The 15667-nt window shown below is 45.7% G+C and overlaps 1 non-coding gene across 1 annotated transcript; it reads left to right on the forward strand.

The window, feature by feature from the left end:
* The first annotated feature begins 432 nt into the window (after positions 1-432).
* LOC113478971 lies at positions 433-560 on the forward strand. The gene has a single exon (XR_003398178.1). It is a non-coding gene; the product is annotated as a U6atac minor spliceosomal RNA (small nuclear RNA).
* The last annotated feature ends 15107 nt before the right edge of the window (positions 561-15667 follow it).

The following is a 15667-nucleotide window of genomic DNA, read 5'->3' on the forward strand; positions in this document are numbered from 1 at the left end:
GTGTTTGTAGGGAATCTGGATCTGTTGTTTCATTGCATGCTGAAGGGCATGAATTCATTCCAGAATAAACTGATCATGCATGTGGTTTATTTGTCTGCACGTTTGTGCTTCAAACCCATGCTTGAGTGACTGCCTCATGGGTCCCCCCCTCTTTCCGTGGTCCCAGAATTTTGGGGTTTGGGAGCATTTGTCAGCAATTGTTCTTTGGAGCATTACATCACCATCCTAATGAGCTGGGGAAAAGTTTGTCTGACCTGGGAATGATAGTATTTTGGGAGAATTACTGAATGGCTTGGCAGGGTGTTTTTACTGCAAAGATGCTCAGGTGAAATGTCATGATGTATTTTCACAGTGTAATACTGCACATATTTACATTTCTGACCCCATTCCTTGTCTGGGTTGTTTTTGTAAGCCCTAGTCTTTGCAAGTTTTGTGCTGTGCAAAGGAGGGAAGGTTAGCCCTCTCCTTACTAAGGCTAGGAGATGCGTTTCTGTCCTACAAAATACACATGTGGCTAAGGCACTGCCATGTTCCTCATGATGTCTCCCACCACCTTCCTTCCACCTGTCCTCTGCACCCCCCTCTGCTATCTATACAAGCCCTAAGAAGCAAGTCCTAACTGGTAGGATTACTTATTGATGTGCATTGGAAGATCAGGGCTTTTGGAGCGGGGTGCTGACTTTGTCCTAGGGACAGCAGGTGAGGAGTAACTTTGACACTGCAACATGAGGAGGCCAGTGATCTGGAAGACTGCAATTTTGGGTTGCTATAGACCTGGAGACCGTGTGTCACCTGGTGCAAAGAGTTGGTGCGCAGGCCCCATGACCTGGGGCAGAGGCAGAAAGTAGTAAAGGGAGGTGAAGCCAGGGCTTTCTGTCTTCTGCTAAATGAGATGTAATGCAATGATTTTTGCATTCCAGGGTGATCCTGTTGTCCTTTGGTATGCATCAGCAGATATGAACATTGTTCTGAATCTTCTGAAGTCTGAGAAGCCTGAGAGAAACAGATGGTTTGATTTGTAGCAGGAAAGAAAAAAGTGTGGAAAAAATAACTGTTAGAAATCTATTTCTATCTCTCACCTCCAATAAAACTCTTTAGGGTAATATGCAGAAAGTGTAGTTTTGGAAGGAAAGGAATCTACCTTTGCATACATCCTGGGACAGCTGTGAACTCAGCTGAAATGGGTGGAGCCAAGTAGGAACACAGGGGCAGTGCTGAACTTTAGGCCAGGAGATGTGTCAATGCAGAAAGAGCAGATGGCTCCCTAGCTTTTATATCTCTTGGTAGTTAGTCCCTAGTGCGCATGTGTTTTTGGAGGTATATCCCTGAAGCATCCAGAAGAGTCAAGGAGATAGTCCCCATATGAAGGAGAACTGGCTCTGCTTGCTTATTCAGCTCTCAGACACCAGCTGGATGTGACCTGTTGGCATCTGGGAAACTTCCAGGCTAGGTCTCTGTCTTTGATAAAATATATATGGCAAATGGATGATAAAAACTTACCATTTAAGGGGGTGCGTGTGGGGGTAGTGGTGGAGAAGTCCCATCTTTTATAAGCCAGGGCCTTTGCTTAAACAGACAGTGGGTTCTTGCAATAGAGATAGTACTCTGGCACCTGCACTGGCGGATTGTTTACTTGCCATGCCATGGGACATGCTGTTGAAGTATCCTCATGCCTGGACTTCTGCCACAGGATAATCAAGTGGGTCTTATGTTCCCTTGTTTTCCAACAGGTGTCATGGAGAGACTGAGAAAACTTTGGCCTTGGCACAGCTGTGGACAGGACTGTGCTTGTCGGGGCTTTGCAAGGAATGTGGTCTCACTCGTGACCCCAGATGCCTTCACAGAATCTGGCATCTCTCTGCACTACCTCCCCTTCTGCACCTGGTTCATCTTGACTCCACTGTACTCAACATTGGGGATGTTGTGTTACAAAGATGTCTCACTGGAGAGCACTTCCTCACGGTCATGCCCCAAGTCAAGGTGTGGCAGGTTACCAGACCAGCTCCGTGTTTCCTGGTTTGTGTTTATTGCTGTAGATGCTGTAGATCCGTAGCTGCCTTTACTTCACATCACACTCTCTGCCGTGGGATTGCAGCTCCAGGTAAATAACAAGCCTTCCTGGGAATGTCGGTCAGATGGGTTTTACCCAGCCTGATCCCAGCTGAGGAGGAGTGCTGAGCTTGGCTGAGCCACAGGGCTTACATAACACACCATATCTGGCCGCTTGCAACAGTGGGGAGGGTTGTCTGATTGCCAGGGTGGGCAAGAAGGGAAAGAAGGCAACTTCCTGACCATGCTGTGAATATTAGAGAAAAGATACATAAGTGGGTTTTTGGGAAGGGGAGATGACAGGCTTCCATCCAGTGAGACACTCACGCAGTGGAGTTGCAAGGAGTGCTCCCTTGTCACATGGTCAGAGGAAGGGTTGGATTGGTGCCCAAGCACTGAGGTGAACGGAATGAAGGCAGGGACTGAACTGGGACATTGGCCAGTGTGTTTTCATGGATTGGGAAGGAGAGGAAAAAAAGAGACTTGCCAGCTTATGTTGAGTACCTGCAAGCAAATGTGAGGGGTCTGCGAAGTTTTATAGGGCTGGGCTGGTCCTATAGGTCTCACAGAGAAGCCAAAGGATAAAGCAGATGAAATGTATGTGTGGTTCTGTACACACCCTTGCCCCTTCTTTTTTTGTCTACTGAAAGTGCAGTACTCCTACATAGGAAGCATAGAGCTTGTGGTAGTTGCTACTTCATTTCAGTGGCTTGGCAGGTTTTGTTGACTGTCATAAGGGCAGTGGTTAGATTTGGACAATGTTCTTTAAGGACCTTGTCGTCCTTCACAGGGTAACTCTTCAGAATTCTTTATGCCCCCTTGAAAGTTATCATTGTTTGTGCCTGTGCTTTTAGATGTCATTTTGCCTGCCTCTAAGCACTCAATGTATTATAAAACTGCAATTCAATTTTTCACTCTTAAAACTCCCACTGAGAGAACTGGTTGGTGATCAGGGCAGGTATTCAGCTGTGTCAGTCTTCACAGGATGACTTCTTTACAAAACAGGCAAAACCACAATTACAGCTAAAGCCTCTTATTTCTTCTATTTAATTGTGTATGGCTGGCAGTGAGGATGTCAGTAAGACAATTTCAATAAGATTGAAAAGGTTGAAATGTCTTCAAAAAGACAACTTCAATAAGAAAGCAGTGAGGTTCTTTTAAAATTGATATTAATGGGAATAGACACATGGAGAGAGATATGTGAGAACTACTTCCAGCCTAGAAGCAGCAGCTGCAGAAACAAGTGTTACTTGTTTATCAAGACCATGGTGTGCCCAAGAGAAAGAAAATGCATGAGGCTGGGATTCAGCAGCTGGATCCCTGGGCTCAGCCCTGCTAATGGTTGCCTGAGAGCACTAGGTAAATCATCTCACTTCTTTCTTCCCATTCCCTCCAGTCACTTACACTGGGTGCTCCCTGGGACGAGTTTTGTCTCATGAAGTTGAGAGCTAGCCAACCACTCTCATTTTATGGGCCATGTCCCCAAATACCCACATGGCCTGGGACTTCTCTGTCATCCTGAGACCAGCTGTTGGTTTACTTCTGCTTGCTTTTTTTCTTTCCAGAATCTCTAACCTCAACTGTTTGGCAACTGAATGACTCCTAGAGCAGCAGACACTTTTTCACCACTTAAATCCAACGGTGCAGGCATCACAACAGAGGATGGCTGCTTGTGGGGACTGGTTGGGCTGTTGTTTTCTTGAGCATGGGTAAGAGGGTTTTAGAGAAAGTGGCTTTCATGTGGGGTCAGGGTCAGAGAGGACTGCAGTGGCAATTACTCTGTCTTCAGTGGGACTGCCCCCGCTGGCCACAGGTTTCAACTCTTCTCATCCCAGCAGTGAGTCACATGTGACTGAGCTGGTTAGGCCCAGGCAGGGAAGGGAAAACAGCAAGGGATCAGAGTTGGAGGCATCTCCAGACCCTGCCTGATCTCCAGGCTGGAGTCAGGAGGGGAGAAGAACAGGGGCAGCTTAGAGGTTCCTCATGTTTCCTTTTCCCCATGGCCACTCTCTCAGCCTCTTCTGTTCTGTGGATTCCCTGCAAACCCCAGCTCTGCTTTGTGCAAAGGGCTGTGCTTCCCCTGGTAGTGCTCCTCCCATAGTGAGAACCCTCTCTGCTCTTCCTTCCCTGTACCCTCTGCTAGGGGATGTCCAGTTACACAGACACTATGTCTTAAGAACAGCCTTTTGGCTTAATTCAGTGATCATCCACATTGCTCCACCTGCCTTTGACATGATGTTCCCCTACCCATGTTGGCTATGGAAACCCCCTTGGGAGGGCCCCAGTCTTGCTCATGATGAGGCAGATGGGGTTTCTAAGCAGCCTAAATTATCTCTTAATGGACTTTTAGAAGCAGATGTAAGAGCTCCTGGGTTTCAGGCAGCAGAAGTAATGTGTAGATTTTCTCTGCATCTTTTCTGCTATAATCTGTATCATTGTAAGAGGTCTGCAACCTTCTTTTTCTCTTCTAAAGCAGCCTGCAAACTAGCATTCATAATAGAAAGAGACTGTTTTAGTTTCTCCTGTGATTCTGGAAACTAGGGTGCTAGCAGGCGCTTTGATCTGGCAGTGGGAGAGAATGTACTGAGTTTGACCTAAGTTAGAACCACTCCTTTACATCTGTGCAAGTAGAGGGGTGAATTATGTCCAAAACTGAGACTGCTGGGGTGACCTTGAAATATTGGACCCTTTTACAGTCAAAATCTTTTGGGGTGGGGGGAGGAAAGCCTGAATTCCTGACATTATTAAAGTGGATATTGTTAATTAATATGTGTGAGGGTGGATTACTACCTGGCACAAAACAAGTCATTAATGTCAATCAATCAGAAATACATGGAATGTGCTTTTTCCTTTGTAATAATGACCTCCTGGAAGGACTTTCCCCCTGTGGTTAAAAGGAAATATGCTGAGGGAAGAAAGAAAAAGAAAAGAGGAGAAGAATGAGGAGAGGAGAGGAATATGCAATTAAAGGAGAGGTATTAGGCATGTTGTCGATCTCCCTCTTCTGATTCTGGGCCTTGATTCAAATCTCATTCAATGTTTTCAGCTATGTTGTGTGTTCTTGAGCAATAACCTTGCTTGTGCTGGTTTTGGAAGCTATCAGTTGTACCAGAAGTTCAATTAATAGCCATATTGACAGCTCCCTCAAATTCGCAGTTTACTTCTCCAGGAAAGTTCTCATCTTCGAGAAAGAGGCAGAAAGATCATACAGAACAGGACTTCACCCAGTGCTACCTGACTTCAGTCCAGTGAACTCCAATGATTTGTGGTATTGTGGTGCTTAAGCACTGAACTCCTTGCTTGTGTCTGCAGATGCTGTACCAGCAGAGGAGAAGGAAAAGAGCTCTTACCACTCAGAGCTTCAAATTACCGTGTAACATGAACAACAAGACCTAGGCAGAGGGACGCTGTGGCAAGCAGCAGAAAGACAGGGCTTTAATGTTCTACCTTCTTGTCCAGAGCCTTATTTATCAAAGCAAAGTTTTATCCTAGAACTTGAAGAAAAAAGAGAAGGTGGATTTGGGAGTAGTTTAGATGAATGCTTTTGGAGGAGAATTGAATTTTTCCTCAGGAAGCCAACAAAGGGTTCAGGAGACATGTCCTTACATCTTTGAAAGTTAGGGATAGTTAAGGTGTTAGTCCTGCTTCTGCTGTTTGCATCAAGGAAGCATTACCCCACCTGGCAGAGTGGCATTATTTGGTGGCCTGTGTGTTTTCAAGCCCAGAACTGGAGTGCTGGACTGTAAAGACTCTGGGCTTTTTGCCTTGTACAGACTCAGCACAGCAGGACTGTGCTTGCTTTGCTCGGCACAGTGGGACTTCTAGGTAGATAGTGCTGCTTGATGCTGAAGTGGCCCTGGCATACTTGTAAAGACTGCCTCGAGGCATGCTTAGTTGCTCTCTATTTTCAGTGAAGTGCAGCTGTGGTAAATAAGGCCTTTTTGTTGCTGAGTGATTTCCAACTAGGTAAAAAAAAAATGTTCAGCTGGAGTCCTGAAGTTTAACAGCCAGTGTCTAAGTGCCTGGTGGAATACTTTGACCTGACATGAAATGATGCAGAATAACTGGAAAGAAAATATCAAGTGTCAGTGTGGTTAATTAATTCCTCATCCAGCTGCCTAACTTCTCCTCATTCTGTCCCCGACGATTTTAGAGGTCTCTGGCATTTGAAAAGAGGAAGGGTTGAACGTGTAATGTCAGTGCATTCTCCAAATGAGACTGCCTGCCTGATGGGGAAGTAACTGTTTAAACATCTGAGTGGTAATTTAGCTTTTAAAAATGGTGATCTCTCAAGAAGATAGGCTCATGAATAATTTTTATTCCCCGTGCTGCTCTCAGTTACTCAGGTAGTTACTTGTTTATTGGATAGGTGTCTCTGTGTGTGTGTTCATATGTGTGTGGGTTTATTAGTTTATTCTTAGTCTAGCAAGAAACACCTTTTCCCTCATAAATATCTCTGAGTACTACAGGTTGCAGCTGCGCTGGTGCAGTAATGTATCATCACAGCCTTGCTAACCTTTATGGATTTGGTTTCCTCTCAGAGATCTCACAATAGTTTGCAGATTTTTATTCAAGTTCTAGCCCCTTCTGTGAACATACGCAAACCCTGTTATTCGTTATACTGAGTTTGGTTCTGGCTGCCAGTTTGGCAGAGGAAAACTGGGATATCTAACCCTGATCTATGATGGATATATTTTAAAAAGGAATCAAAAAGCAGATTAAAAAAGCATTTAGTCTGTATTGGTTTTGAGGTATTTCAAAGGTAATCTCCTAGCTTAAGGGAGCGTGATTACTCATTTTTCAGCATCTGAGGTTTGCTATCTCGTTGCTTAGTGACGGCAAAAACTGTTGTCCCTCTTGCAGGCCTTGGTTTCCGTCCTGAGTGCCGTGCAGAGATTAGAGCTTTGCAGGCTGGCTTTCCAACCCTGCAGGAACCAGCGCGGGGCTGTGCTAAGTGTAATTATCTTTAGACAAATGTGGATAACAGGCCTGGAGGGGAGGTACTTAGATAATGTGAGAGGGACTGCAATAATGGTGACTTTTCTGGGAAGTGCAACCAAACTCTGAAACTCTGTGCCCAGAGAATAGCTCTGCAATACAGGTTAGCAATCACCAAAGCTGAGAGCAGATGACAAAATCTCCCACACTTAAATATATTATTTTCCAAAAGAACACATGCCCCATGTTTATTTTCATACAATGAAAGCAAACTTGGGAACATGGCCCATAGCAGCACTACCTACTGATGTTTTCATGCTTTCACCTGCCATTTCTATTGTCCATGTCTTTATGTGCTTGATCCTATGAATCTTACCATTGACTTAAACTGAGGATTTTATCTTTCAGTCCCACTGAGACAGAACTGCCCATACAACTATCTAACTGGAAAATGGTCTGGCTGACTGTATTTCACAGGATTCTCTGTGCCCATACAGATGGCAAGAGACTTTGGCTAGAGGCTAAAGGACATTTATTTGAAGGTTTTTCTGCAAATATGAATATATTCCAATAACTAGACTTGTAAAAGCTGAGCTTTCATGTTTGAGAAAAACATTTTTTGAGTGGTAGAGAATGAAGAAAATGTTACCTAACATATTACTGAATGCTTGTGAAATACTTAATGCTTATAAAACCAGCAGCACGCCAGAGACAATGGAGGGGATCCTGCAGCGGGTCTCTGCACGTTTCCTTGCAAAGCTATACCAAAGCTCCTTAATCCTGATCTTAATTATTTCAGTGGAAGGCATTTGCTGAACAAAGAACTGTGACTGTGTCAAGTCTGTGCACTGAGGTTTGTGAGGAGGCCAAAACATCCAGCCAGGGTGGAACTGAGATCTACCAACACATGGCATTGTGACTGATTTTAAGTGAAAGGCCTGATCCATGAAGCTTTTCCTACAGGAGCTGGGCACTTGACCCTCCAATAAATTGCAATGAAACTAAATCTTCCTTGTCCCTGCCCTGCTGTTGTGTTCATAAAAACTTAAGTATTATCCAGCTGGCAATCTGAGAAGGGATATGTTCACACAATTTAATTCTTCCTGCTCAAATGGACCCTTGTAAGCTAGCCAGCCAAGTGCATTCAGTCCCTTTTACAAAAGTATGTGTTAGCGAGATTGCTGGGAAAAGGTTGTGCAAGTTTTTGCTTGAACAGCTTCACAGGTAAGTGTTGGCCTCCTAGGTGCTGAGACCATTCTTTGCTCTTCCTTGTACCCTTCCAAGGTTCCTCTGTAAGGTTTGTGCTGGTGGCATTTTACAGCTCTGTGTCATCAGCTGCACTGCGTGCTGTGATCTGGCTTTCCGTCTTCCCGCTTGGATGACTGAAACTTTTGAACTGGAGCAAACCAACTGCTAGCCACTGGATGTGAAGCAGTCTTGTGCATTCACAAATAACCATGTTCTTGTTTGAGTAAAAGTACTGCTCTGAAAGTGAGTCTTTGCTTGCGCGCTTGAGCTTACTGAAACCTGAAGGATGACTAGCTATAAATGTGGGATGCAGCATGGTGTAAGGATTAACTGTGGCACTTTCTGTGTATTAGTTTAATTAGTGATATGTACTCTTCTGAAAGGCCCTTTGATTTTTTGGAGTGGGCTGGTCTTTTTAATGAATGTACATGTGTAGAGCAGCATGTGAACAGCTGGCTGGGTGAATTTTGGGGTTGTTCATGATTTCACTTCCCTCGTGAGGGAAAAGTCTCAATGGCCAAGGATCTCAGTCTGTCTGGTATGGGTGACTGTGGGTTTTTTTGTGAGCTACCTTGACTTCCTTAGAATTTCTTTCTTGCAGTTGTTAAACATAATAGATGTCCCTGCCCCTTCCCAATCCTTCAAATCCAACAAGCACAATGTAGAAAAGAGCTTAAGTCCTTTCTAATGAGAAGCAGCCAGGAATCATGCTGGTAAGTCAATCCCTTGAGAACAGGCTGTTCTCTGCACTCAGAAGTTTCATAGACCAGAGTTTTGCTTCCCCAGACCAAAAAAAGCCTTAATCAGGCAAATTTGCTGCTCTGAAATGCTGAGCAGGCAGAAGCTCTAACCACTTCAAAACCCAACACAGAGGTTGTACATATATGGAGACTGTGAATACACCCAGGCTGTGCACCAATGCTTTGTCTTCCAACAAGAAATCCATGCAATTATTTGACATCACAACAGTTGTCTCTTCAAAAAACCCCCAAAACAAACCAAAAAACCCAAAACCCAGTTGTGACTGTTGTGTCTGTCTGCACAGCGCCATGCAACCCAGAGCAGTCTGGCATTTGGCTGCCAGCTGGCTTGGCTGTGCTGGGAACATGGCAGAGGAGCTCACTTCAACCGACAAAAGCTTGAGGTTCCAGATGGCCCTTTAATTGTGGGTTCTTGCAAGCATTAGAGATGTGTAGTCTTGCTCCCCACAAAGGGCCTTAATCATAAATATGTATATGTATAGTGAAGGGGTGCTATCATGCTTAGTGAACACCCAGATTTGTGCTGTGTCCTAACACCCTTGGACCTAGCTGTAGTGAGGTTGTGGCTACGAGCTGTTGTCAAGGGAGGACAGGAGTGGTTTGATTTATTGAGAAAAGACAAAAGTAGTGTGACTAGTGAATCACCTTCTCCTGGGGAGAGCTCTGGGGAGACACTATGCTACTGTAGAGGAAATGCTTTCCCCTCTGGGTTCCTGGAACTTGTGGAGCCTCAGAGCATGAGCTCTAGTCTTTGCAGTCTTCTCTGCTACGCTTTGTTTCTCTGCTGTGTGCAGACCGTGGCCCAAACTTGAAGAAATACTCCTTCTTTATGGCCTGGCTTTTCTTCTCCACTAAACAAACTTCTGTTGAAACATCTGATCGTTTCACTCCAACTTTAGAGCTTGCTGCTGGAAGAGACAGGAATGGACAATACCCCAGCAGGCTGCTGGAGGGCCAGTTTCAGCACAGCACACAAAAATACACTTAATTTTAGGCTTATTTTTAGCCATGTGAAGTCACTGGTATTCTTCAGAAGCTAAGCTTAAACATGTGCTTTGTGCTTCTGATTGGATTGGAGACAGAAGACAGAACTAATTTTCTTGTCATCTCTGAACCAAACAATTCCTCGGGAAGAAAAAAATATCTAATAAGAACTAATACAAATAAGAATGAATACAAATCTTAAGCAGTAAAGCTATTTCTCCTGCAGGCTGAGGCAAACAAATGCATATGAAGAATACAGAAGAAAAAGGAATGGCAGAATGATTTTTAATAAATACAAGCTAATGCAGCAAAGACACCAGATTGCATAAAATCTCTGGCAATAATTATGAATATATGCTATTGCTGTGCCAGCATTTATATTTCTCAGAGTAAAAAAGGATGCTGGTGTAGGGTGGTTTTTTTTTTTGCTAACATCCCAAGTGCCCAAGTACTTAACTTAAATCAGCATTCACTATCAACACTGTGGCTTCCTTGCTTCAATTGCACAATCTGAGCATAACTGATTGCTTGCAGTTATTTTAAATGCATCTTTTTTGCTGGCAATTACTTTATTTACTGCTTGCCTGTAAACCAATAATGCCTTCCCTTGTGGGCACAAAGGCAGATTAACATCAGTAATTACTACCACAGATGTTTGTATGCGAATACCCATTTCTTAGCGGCAGATTATTTTCTGCATTGCTGTAAGGGAAAGGGATTCAAACCAGCCATGCTGTCATCCTGTGACTGAGCAGCATGGGACTCAGCACAGAGACCTCCCTCTCACAGCAGTCACTCTCTGCAGGATGATAATTGTTGACCTTACTGATATCAGTCCTGAGAGTTCTTGGCATTTAATTCCTAAAAGTGACTGTCTGAGTGAACAGGGATCAGTGCTAGTTGCACTTGCTTCCTGTTTTGTTTTGTTTTGTTTTCTTCTTCTTTTCCTAAGATGTTTAGGGCTGTGCTTTCAAGAGAGCTCACCACCTGTATTGAGGGCCTGTTTCCCATGGAATTGTCTGACAGGTGCACTCAGCACTAAGAGCTAAGCTTGTGGACAGCAGGCAGTCATTAGCTCCTTCCAGGCTACTGTGAAGAGCAAGGAACCACAGTCATGTCTGGGAGGGATTGGAGGGAGGGTCTTTGCTAATCTGGTTGTACTTCCAGGACTGAGATATGTTCAGAGCAGCCCTTTGGTACTTTTGAAGCCTGTCCTGGCATATCGTGTTTTGGGGCTGAAGAATCGCCTTGCAGTCTATCCAGAAAAGCCACCCCTGGCTGTTTGTGGTGAGAGCCTGCCAGCACCTGAAGGTGTGTGTAGATGCAGAAGAGATATGGCCATGGTTCTTCTTCCCTGGGGACTTTCAAATATGCTGCTTAGATTTCAGAGACCCCCCTTCTGAAGCTGAGAGTGAAGGTAGGGCCCTGATTTTCTTTGTGTGGACAAGTCACAGCATGGCCTCCATTTGTCTCCTGAAAAAAAATGCCTCTACATGCCAGAGCAGGGAGTGGTCAGAGGTGGCCATGAGTCTGGAAGGAAGGCAGAGGTTCCTACTTCTCCCACCATCACTGATTATAGGCTGGTATGGGAAGCAGGGGGCACTCTTCAACAGCAGTGAAACGTCTTTGCCTTTGGTATTGAATCACTCCCAGCCCCGTCTCATAAACTGCTGACTATCTTGCTCAAGAGGCTTTCAGCCTTCGAAAGCAATCCCTTTACGAAATACCCCCCTTCCATCACCTTGTGTTAGTTACGCAGCGCTGTGGGAGGAGAAGGGGGAACTATGTCAGCACCCCACTCCTTGCTGCTCTAGGTTCAGTTAGTGGGATGCAAAGCACTGACCCCAGCATAGATTTGGCCTGCTGTCCCTCGGTTAAGAGAAATTGAAACCAGATGCTTAGTGTTTGATCATGTTTTTCCCATTGTTCCTGCCTCTATCACAGTAATTACTCTCTCTTGAGGGTCATTCAGAGTTCAGCTCTGTGGAGAAACTGCAGTTATTAATTAAAGGACTAGCTGCTTTTTTAAACATCCTTGTCTAATTGTACTTAGAAAGACATGTCACAGTATTACAGAGCTTTTCAGTTAGCTACCACGTAGAGACATCTATAATTGTTCCTTTGGATGTTAAATGAGAGATGAGGGATGTCAACAGCAAGGTTAATGAATGTAGCAGTTACCTGGAGAAAAGAGTATGCCTGGTAACGTAAAAAGATCACCAGTCCTGAGTGAAACTGAAGCATAGACAAAAGGGTAGATGAAAATATATTGGATATTGCACAAATGCTGTTGAACCAACCATCTACAAAGACAATAAATCTATTTTTTCTTGTTATACTGATAACACACAGTATTACAAACTTTTGCAATGTTATCACGAGTCTCCTGCTGCTTGGTATATTCCTTAAATTACTGGCTCCGTTGGTCATCTGGTTATTTGAGAATCTCTGTTTTATTTGTATTTTAAAAATCACCTCTGACAGAGAAAAATGTTTGTGTCCTTCAGAAACAAAAGGACAAAATGAAGTTTTATTTCATGAACCAGGTCCCCTTTATTCATCAATTATAGAGCATCATTTTTTTGCCAAGCCTTTTTTTCTCAAAATTGCTTTGGTTCATGTCCTGATTTTGTGAGATTTGGATTGGCAATATTCAACAAATGCAGCTTGCTTTTGTTTTCATTGTGGGTCTGCAGGGTCTGTCTGGCACTGCCCAAGCTGGAGAACCAGGAACTCGGAAGGGCAAGTTTAGCTTTTTAGCCATTCTGCTCAGTGGAGCGAGGCATGAACTGTGTCAAAGAGGGACTCTGTCAGCCACCCTTTTGCAGAATAAATGATGGTGCATCTATTTAGGAAAGACAAAGATAAATCCTGGCACTAAGAAACTCCAGGGTCTGACACTGCTGAGCACAGGACAGCTCTGCTTCCTGCAGTTGTATGTGTTCAACTGAGAGAAGTGTTGCTAACCAAGGAGGAGGACAACATGACATTGACCAATGTGCAACCCCTTTCAGACATTTAAAAAAGCTGTCAGGCATCCACCAGGTCTCCAGATATGCCTGTTTTCAGTGGGAAGGAGCAGGAACACAGAAGAACCAGGGAAGAGAATGGAATTTTGATATTGATGCTGGAGGACTATCAGTTGCTCAGGACCTCTCGCACCAGGCTGTTACTTGGCAGAAAGGGGCCAAGCTGACTTCTGAACTGAAAATCCAGCAAACTCCTTTGCTACGGTCAACTTGTACCTGGGGAGGAAACTCTAAGTGGGGATCATCAGTAATAGTTAAGTGCCTAGTGCACCTTTTTTTTTTAAAAAAAAAAACAAACCAGGGTGTGGCAGCCTGGGGACTGCTGCTGGTACTGGCAATGGGATTGCCCTCCCCTGTCATGCAGCGCTTGATGCCACAAACTGCAATCTTTGAGACCTCTCCCCCTCTCTCAAACTGACTGGAAACTTTGCCTCTAGGTTCAGAAGTTGGTGGTGTGAGCAGGAGGGCAGAGAGCATTTCTGGAAAGCCTGTCTGCAGCGTGTGGGAAGTGGTTGGGAATTATTGTTAGGAAAACATTTGTTTGCCTCAGCTGCAGCTTGGCAAAGCTGTAGGCAGTGGTTTGATGAGGAGGCACCTTTTGGTTGAAACTCCATAGAGACAATTCCCCAGCTGTGTGAAGCCAGTACATAGGGCGCTTCACAGGGAGAGGAGAAACCCAGGCTGAAGGCTCTGCTCCATAAAACTCAAGACAGAAATTTTTCCACATCTGTGCCCAGGCTGTCGCCTCTCTGGGGCAAGATGGTCCCTGTCTTGGAGAGGCTGGTCCCTCTCTGTGTTGAGCCTCTTCCATACCACGTGAATATCTGCCTGAGGAGGGGGAATGAACCTTTTCCTCCCAAAAGGTGTCATCACTCCTCACATTACTGTAGCAGGTCTCTTCTTCTTCCTCAGTCTCTTCTGCTGGAGTGGCTTTGTGTCATCAATTATTCATTGGGCCAGTGACAGACTGGCATGTGAGGAGAAACTGAAACCCTGGGCTTGTGAGGCAGAACAGGGCAGGTTGAATGGGCATGCTGTGGTGTTGAAGCAGAGGTGAGAGGGAACACAGCTGTGTCAACCTCTACCTCACACTGTGTCTGCTTGCAGAAATAACAGTGAGATCACCAGGACTGTACCGAGAGCTGACTTACTGCCTGCCAGTGTGAGCAGAGCTAAGACTTTGCTTGCTTGTTTGCCTGCAAGGTCAAAGCTCCCTGAATCCCAAAGGCACTGCTTTTTCCTCTCACGGTGCTTCCCTTGTGCGGTAGGCGTGAGGCACAGATCTTTGCGTGTGCTGCATGGGGCTGGTGAGCATCTCCAGTGGCTGGGAGCCGGGGCACTGCTCAAAGGAGGCTTCAGCTGGCAGGGTCAGCGCAGGGTGGTGGCGAGAGACCTGGCAGGTACTTTGGAGGTGCAGTGACTGATTTAAGCCAGAGCCAGCTGTTCCCGTTAGCAGCAGGCACTGAGAGCACAAAAGAGAGCCTTCACCTCTAAAGACGCTAGGCAAGTTGTAACCTTGAATTTTAAACTGATCCAGTCTGGATCCAAGGCCAATTAGGGTCAACATAAATGGAGACAGATTCCTGCAGCTGCTAGCAGCTCTGGCTTATGTTCCAATAATCATGTCCTGGCCTCCTCTCTGGTGCTTTCAGTGGTGCCCATGCCTTTGTCTAGCTGTAAAAACTACCCCAACACCCTGTCATTGTTGAATTAGTCGCACAGCTTGTTGCCAGCCATAGGGATAAGTCTCACGCTGGATATTGCTAGCATGCAGGCAGTCTTTCCAGTCAGTGCACAAACCCCTTCCTCTCCATTGTAGGGCATGCCGTGGATATTCAAGTGCAAAACATCACCCTCTCTTAGCCTAACAACTCCACAAGGCCTTAAATCTCACCAGAGCTAGCTCCCTCATGCCGTATTAGGTCTCATCTTTCCAAACTTAGGTTTCCTGACAGTATGGGGGAGATAGGCTTGTGGTTATGAAAAGGAGACTGGAAGTTTAGTGATCTGTCTGGGAAGTCGCCCCTGCCGCAGATGCCCCTCTGAACTTCAGCTGAGCAATTTAGCGTAGATGAGGTGACACCAGCGCTGTGGAGGCAGATATAGGAAATGACACATGGTGTTTTGTGCTGGGAGCCACATTTGTAGCTTAAAATGCTCTGTGGTTTTTATCTTCCCTCAGCAGTAGAGGGAAAAAAGTGCTAGAATAACCCATGAGGAGGCAGAGCCTGGAAAAAGCCTCCAACTTCCCAGACCCGTGCGGGAAAACATCCTCCTCCACCCGTACCCCTGTGGAGGGCTGTGGGCTGCGTAATGCCAGTGCCACACCCTCACCTACCTCCTGTCCCGTCCCTGAGGGACTGGGGACACAGGTGCGTCCCTTCCCCAGCACTGAGCTATTTCGGGCGTTACCGAAACCCTCTCCTCCTTTCTGAAGGAAGGAGAGAGCAGCAGCAAGGACTTCGGAGGGGAGCACCTTGCCTGACTACAAAGCCTGCCCCAGGGCACCCCCAGTCCCCTCACAGGGCCGCCCCGCCGCCATCGCGACGCTGCACAGGCTGACCCGCAGCCTGGAGGCTGGCACTGCCCCCCGCCCCAAGGGGGGCCCCGGGACGGCCCCGGGACGGCGAGAAGGGGCGGGGTGTTTGGGGGCCGGGG

This window comes from Athene cunicularia (assembly GCF_003259725.1).
Source record: "Athene cunicularia isolate RWA chromosome 3 unlocalized genomic scaffold, athCun1 chr3_part1, whole genome shotgun sequence".
Lineage (NCBI taxonomy): Eukaryota > Metazoa > Chordata > Aves > Strigiformes > Strigidae > Athene > Athene cunicularia.